Below are 7279 nucleotides of genomic sequence, written 5' to 3'. Positions count from 1 at the left end.
ACAGTGTCCTCACTCCTGGATCACTGCCTTCTCTCCACCCCGCTGCCCGCCTCACTGTGTGCCTTTAACCTCAAAACGCAGAGTGGGTAAGCCATTTACAATATTCTGGTCTCAATTCTCATTCAGTGTGAACAGCAGGAGAAAATGAAACCTTTGAAAGAAGCGAAAAGGATCTGCCTGTGGGCATCCTAAAAATCAATGGCAGACCCAGAACAACTGCAAACATGCTTGTCCCAGGATCCGGTGCTCTGCACCAAACTCATTTTCACCCGCCCATGAGCCCCTCACCTTCTTTCATATTTCTGACTCCTGCTTGCTCAAGAGATACAAGGTGACTGGGGAAATCCTAACACCAGAATCTCTCCCAAATTATCCCTACACCTGGATCTCAAAGAGCTCTGAGATTTCAGTGCCTTCCCAGCTGCTGTTATCTTCAAATGCAGGCTTGTTTTCTCCATATAACTGAGAGGCTAGGCCCCTGAGACAGAGAATGCCTCCCCTCTTAGGTGCTCCCCCGAAAGCCCCAAGTAAACACTCTGCATGATTAGTACTCAATACCATGGTCAATAACTTGGAACAAGGAGACGCTTCATAAGAGTATTGCCCTGTTCTTTCAGAAAAGGAAAAATCCTCACATATTCCCAGGTTTTTGCACCACATTATTCTCACACGTCCCAGTATCTTTTCCCCCCAGATATCTGAGCAGATGCATTGATTAAACCAACCCAGAGGAAACAAAATATGTCACCCAAAATATTTTTTCTCCCATTTACATGTAAACAATAGAAGGATTCAAAGCACCAGCACACAAAAGCACTCTGAAGATAGTCCAATTCTTTTATTTTTACAGTTGGGTAAGCTCAGAGTCACCCAGAGATTCTAAGTAGCTTGTAATAGAACCCACTTCCCAGTCCTAGATCTTGCCACCAAACTCCCATGACAAGAGAAGGGAGTCCCAGTTTGCCTGGGACCATCTTGGATGATGATACATGTTGACTCAGTATAGTTATTAGCAGTGTCTCTCACTCTTAAAGGTGTTCCAATGAAGACAATAAATTACATGGTCACATCTCCTAACTATATGTATCCATTGGGTTTATAACTAAAATAGATCAAGCCAGTGAAAGGAAGTCAGAGTGTATGGAGCAGTAGCCTGTAGACTGAGTACTCAGAAAAGCCAAACTGTGAACCCAAACCTGGTGTTATGTGTGCTCCTCAAATTCTCAGAGACATCCATGATCTAAAGTAGGTGAACAATCACTGACCCAGTCATGGCCCCACTCCCTGGGCAACCATCCCAGTAGACAACCAACTGGGCAGCTTCCCTGCTTCTCTCCTTCTCACTGCACCAAACCATTCCCATGAAACCCAAACCTTTCCAAATGAGTTTGGCTCTTGTTTTAGTTTTTGTACTAACTCCCTAGGGCCACTAGCTTTGGCAGGATTCTGTTAGGTTTGTCGTGTTTCAGAAGGATAATGATGAAGAATTATAGAGGGCGAGGAGTGGGTGGGGTAGAGAAAGCAGAGGAGGAGGAGGAGGGAAGGGGGGGAGGAGGAGGAGGAAGTATTGTTAACAACAAGACCACTGGGACAATCAGCCATGGGAATGATTTCAGTTTAAGCAACAAAGACTGTTTTGTTTCCTGAGCTCTCAACTGAGCAGCATTTGGCTGCAACAGAAGAAAGGGATCCCTGGGGAAAGGCAGGGGCTGGGCATTCAACTGCCTCTCTTGTCACCACAGGCTGTCATCTTGTCAGGAGAGTAAGCCAGGCAAAACTGGGTTCAGTCCACACGAGGGGGAGGGCCACTGAAGAAGACCTGAGATCCTGCAGGTGTTTGGGGTGATGTTGCTGGGGTCTCTTTCTTCCCTCTGAACCTCCCCTTGGGAGATCTACCCTCTTAGAAATCCCCCTCTTGTCTCCTGCAGACATGAAATGAGGTTTTATACTACTTGGGATACTAAATATCCCCAGGCAACTCACAGAGGGTGAGAAAGTAGTAAGAAGAGATGAGCTTTTAACTATGAACCCAGGATTTCCCATCTTCTTTCCAAGGCAAAGACCATCCACATTCTTCTTCACCCAGCTTCCTTCAAAATGAAAAACAGTGCCCACTTGAGAAATGGGGGCACAGTTTCCCACTGGAAGGGTTGCTCTGAACGTCAGGGACAAGATAACAGAGCTCTCTCATCAAGTGTGACACCGTGCCACTAAATGGCAGCTCTCCTCAGTATTATTAAAGGACCCTGCATTTGGTTCATAAAGAGGTCTGATTTTTTATTTTATTTTTTTTTTCAGAAAGAAGTAAATGGCTTCCTAGAAGGAAGCATTACCACTCAGTCACAGGAAGCCTGTTTTTTAAATTATGTGCATTCAGGCAGGTGTCTAAAGGAAGGGTAAGCCTTGGTCTTGCTGAGAGTCCTTCCCAGCATACCCCATTCTGAAAATTTAGCATGTCTGAACTCACAGAATAACCTCTATAATGGAAGTTGGGAAATGGTTGCATGGTGTTGGCCTTGTGTCCACAAACCAGTGTTGTCAGGATGGGCCCATGTACGAACCCCCAGGTGAAAGGGGGATTCTACCTAAAGAAACTCTGACCATGGAGGTGACAGGAGAAATCTAGGGCTGATGAGGCAAACAGCTCCTCTTTGAAATCAGGGTAAGCATGGAACAACTTTTTCTTCCCCTCCCTCTGGCCCATCATTCCTCTCTCTTGTTTTTGAGACCAAGTGCATTCAAACCCCAAAACCAAGAGCTGACATCACACACTGCGTTTCTGGAACACCCTGCTCTCCTTTGCTCTTGGCTAGCAGAACAGATTCGGAGCCACCCTCTCTGGAGCACAATTCATTACTGCTCTGAACAGGCTGGGACTTGCTTTCAAAAGGCAGCTGGGCTTGGGGACCATGTTTCACTTCTTGACACCATTAATTGGGTTATGAGTCAGAGCCATAATGAAGACAAGTTTTGGTGTCTCCTGCAACTGTCCTGGGAAATGCAAACGCACAGGCCCAAAAGCCACAGAGGGAGGGAGAACCGGACAGATTTGCTTTGTTTATCGGGCCCACATGGTCACCAGATAAATGGTCAGTGTCATGGGACTCCTCTGTGGACAGGCCTACACTTTTTTCTGCTACTCCCAAGGCCCTGAGATGTCACAGTCCCTCACCCAGAGCGCCTCATTAGTAACAGGAGGAAGTGGGAGGAGGCACAAGTAGATTCAAAACAAGATACAGAAGGAGACTTAGGGGAGGGCACATTCTGAGAGCCCTACATGGTAAATGAGAGGCAAGATCCAGTGTCCCAGGCAAACCCAGGCCACTGCACTTTAGGAACCAGACCTGCTTCCTCCCTCCATGAGGGCAGCAAAAGGAGAGCAAGAAGTGAGGAACAAACCTCAGAAGGTCTGAATCAAAATCAAGGGCCTGGGCTGACCAATCTGACACTCACAGAGGGCCAACAGGCATGAAATCCTGAATGTAGCCAGCTAGGCTGCATAAAACATGCAGGCTGACAAGTCCATTGCCACAACTAATTCAAAAGTCCAATTGCATTTATAGGATTGTTGGCCTCTTTCATATATCCATGCATCTCTATCAGACTTCATTTTGTCTCTCTGCCTTTCATGTTATACTTTTGCAGCTCCAGCTGCAATCTCACTAGGATTTTAAAATCCCCTGGTCTGTTGTACTGTTTACAACTAGCAGGAGGCTCATGCACAGTTCTTTAGAGAGGATGCATTATGACATCATCCACGGAAGTTACAACAGACACCATCAACATATTCTCCCCGAAGTCCTGTGCTTCAGAGCAATTTCATAAATCCCAGCATTGTACAAACCAAACAACACAAAGGCACAAGGTCAGATAAAGACTAACTTTCTGAAACACAGACTTGGGAGCCTCCTGCAGGGGCCAGTGTGGGGAAACTGGTGCACTGCTGTTTGTACATGTGCTGGGTCCTGGGGACCCTTGGGGACTGAGAAAGCTGGGGAGGAAGTAGGCAGGTGGGTGAACCAGGCCTAAATGCTGTCCCAGGGGGTGTGAGCAGCAGAGAGAGAGGGGAGGTTTTGTGTCTCTGAAGCTGTATATTTAGCAGTCCCTTCTGAGTATTCTGGGGTCCGATCACCTGGTCCCAATTCAGCTCCATTATCTGTGTTGTTGGGCAAGTTCACCAACCACTCCTGCCTCCTCCTCTTCATTAAAATGGAGAGAATGAAAGCACTTGCCTCACAGGATACTTGTCAAGGCTAGAGGAAGTAAGACATGTGAGGTATGTAGAATGATGCCTGGCACAAAGTAATTGCTCAATACATGTTAGCTCTTATCACTAATATGACTTCTTCAAGCATGTAATCATGTTGACTTTGTTATCTCCAAGGAAATGGAAAGTCGCAGGCTCTGCCCCTTAACAGAACAGAACATTAACCCAAATAGACCAGGCAATCTAACAATCTGGCAGCACCAAAATTGCCTTTTGCCTCCATTTTCTCACTCAACACACTAAATAGAGGCTTTCTTGTTGGAACTTTCAAAGACAACAATGACAGATGAGGCACACTGAGCAGCCTCCCCTTCTGCTGCCAACCTTAGGATCAGATTGGGTGCTTAGGCCTGGACCGTGGGCTCTGACCGGTATTGCCTCTGCTAAGTCCCAGTTAAGCCCTTGCTCAACTTTCCCAAGCAGCAAGCTGCAAAATCTTAACGCATCTTCAGGCAACAAAAAGCTAAGGATTTCCTGTTAACCTTAGTTGCTTATTAACCCTCCCATCTTGAGCACTGCAATCTAGCCTAATAACAGGCTTATTTATCTTCAGCCTGTGGGCCCCTCCTTATTCAGTAACTGGCATCTTTCCACATGAAGTCACCATCCTGGGAACTTCCAGTGCTGAGGCTGAGCCCATGAGATTGCTCAGTCAAGTAACACTCGTGTGAAATCAGCAGATGAAACTCTGAACCCGCCCCACCTTACCCCAGGTGGAGCTGTGACTTAGAAGCTCTTGTCACCAAGTGTCATGTTCGAGTGTTGCTTGTGTTTTCATCTAAGTTGGTCTGAGCTGAGAATATTTCTGGGCTCACTTACTCTTAAAGACAACCCCAGCATTTCACACTGAGATTAACACTCTTTGACACAGCACACAGCGCCAGAGTGTAACATTTACAAGGAGAAAATAACTTGAAAGTGAAGGAGACCAAAAAGGCATAATTACTCAAGGCAAACTGTTTTGTTCATTCAGTGATTACAGTGGTTTTAAAGCCTTATAATTTATCATAGCTCAGAACAATTTAAATCTCAGTTGTGCTCCTTTGAGAAACCGAGACACTTCCCTTTCTTTATTCCTTCTGACAGGCTATTCTTTTAATATCATCTTAGTTCTAAGATGGCATAGACTGTACCTTCCCTACATCACACACAGAAAAAAAAAAAAAAAAGAAAAAAGCCTGATAGCGACAGACTGCACCTTTGCATTGCATTAGGCTGCAGTGCACAAATAACCAAAGAGTATAACAATTCCAAATGGGTGTAATTTCTTTCAGGTTCAAGTATCAGTTTGCTTGTTTTGCTGCTGCTAATCACCTCTTAAACAAACAATTGCTTTATCTATGTACTGTGCCTCATTTCACTTTCAAATTATGTGTGTGTTTTGCTCCTAACAGCTTATTATGATCTATAATTAACAATTTTGCTGAAAGCAGAGCCGTGTATTGAGGAGAGCCCACATGCTATCTGAGAAGTACTTGAAACAGGAGGCCTTTGTTTTCTTCACAAATTTGGCAAACAGAAGGTACCTCCCTTCTCTGCTGTGCATTGTCTTCTCCAGAAATCCAGAAGTATGCAGGCAGAAAATTAAAAGAAATATTTTGAACTCTGGCAAAATCTCAGTTTGCTGTCTTTGAATCTAAATAGACCAGGGGTTCTTGAAGTTGTCCATAACTGAGAATCACCTGGGGAGCTTTCACCAGAGTGCTCAGACCTAACCTCAGACCTATTATGTCTGAATCTCTGGGGGCCGACCCAAGCCTGAGTACTAGTTCAAGTTCCCAGAGGATTATAGAGTACAGTCAAGAATGAGAAAGACTGTGGCAAATTATATAGTCTACCTACGTAAGCTACCAGGAGCCCAGAGAAAAAGGTAACGTTGGTAAGAATTAAATGGTTAAAAGTTGAATTTACTAGACTGCACTGAAACTTAGATTATTTTCCAAGTACATGAACATCTCCAATCTAAATGACTTGCAGAAGATTCTTTTGACTCACCTCTCAGCTTATTCAAACTCACCAAGCAAGCAGCAAAGTTGCTTAAAAATTCACCCCTGAAAGCAGGTCTTTGAGATAATGGAATGGAAAATCATTTGGGAACAGATTTCCTGGATGTATTCTTGAATAGGCAACCTGCATTTCCCTTGTGGGTCAACCACTTTAGAACTTTCTCTGTGAGGCTTGACGAAGTTATTAAAGACACAGCTCCTAAATTCTTGTGTTGAAAGGTCTGGGTATATGGTTCTCCACTTTCACACAATCTGTTAGATGGGAGGGAAACTAGTTTCTTTTATGCACATCAGAGAAGCTGGGTGCAGGCTTTAGCATGACTGAGCCGTCAGAACTTTTAGACAGAGGTATCTTTTCTCCTTTGTGACGTAGGCATGAAACCCTGCCCGGAGAGTTTCTTCTGGACGCAACACTGAAGTGTGCCAGATCTCTTCCCTGTACTCTTCTCTACCCCCAGTACAACTCTCTCTGGAAACGGCTCCAACCTTTATGTCTTATTCTCTTGGGCTTAGTGTCAGCTAACTTCCTCTATCAACCAGTTCTTGTACAAGCACACTCAAATTCAAAGTGCTAATAAGGAATTCTAAAGGGATGAATTATATATTGCACTGTTTTTTTTTGGCAACTTTCTCCTCTCATGCTTCTAAAAACTCTCTCTTTACCAAACATATGCACATACACACATGCACACATACACCCCTCTGTTATCTAATCCAGTGGTTCCCAAACATGGCTGGTCAAAGGACTCAACTAGGGGAGCTTTTTAGTTATAAATTCCTAGACTCCACTCTCTGATTCTGCTTCAACAGGTCTGGAATCAGGTTCAAGAATCTGGATATTTCGAAGCTCCCAAAGGATGCCAATGATCAACCAAATCTGGAAACTAGTAATCTATTCCCTGAGAGCACGCCAGGTCAGATTGAGGGAGAAGGCACAGAGTCACCCAGTAGAGATGCATGGGGAGAGGTATTTAGAAGTAGGTAAGGATTTCTGGCACATCTTCAA

At 44.7% G+C, this 7279-nt stretch overlaps 1 long non-coding RNA gene across 1 annotated transcript; it reads left to right on the top strand.

The window, feature by feature from the left end:
* Window positions 1–3748: 3748 nt before the first annotated feature.
* Window positions 3749–5875, top strand: LOC111096588. The gene is made up of 2 exons (XR_005354079.1): window positions 3749–3865; window positions 5662–5875. It is a non-coding gene; the product is annotated as an uncharacterized LOC111096588 (long non-coding RNA).
* Window positions 5876–7279: the final 1404 nt, after the last annotated feature.

The sequence above is a fragment of the Canis lupus genome, chromosome 1 (genome assembly GCF_011100685.1).
Source record: "Canis lupus familiaris isolate Mischka breed German Shepherd chromosome 1, alternate assembly UU_Cfam_GSD_1.0, whole genome shotgun sequence".
Lineage (NCBI taxonomy): Eukaryota > Metazoa > Chordata > Mammalia > Carnivora > Canidae > Canis > Canis lupus.
This window is presented reverse-complemented; position numbering and strand designations above follow the sequence as displayed.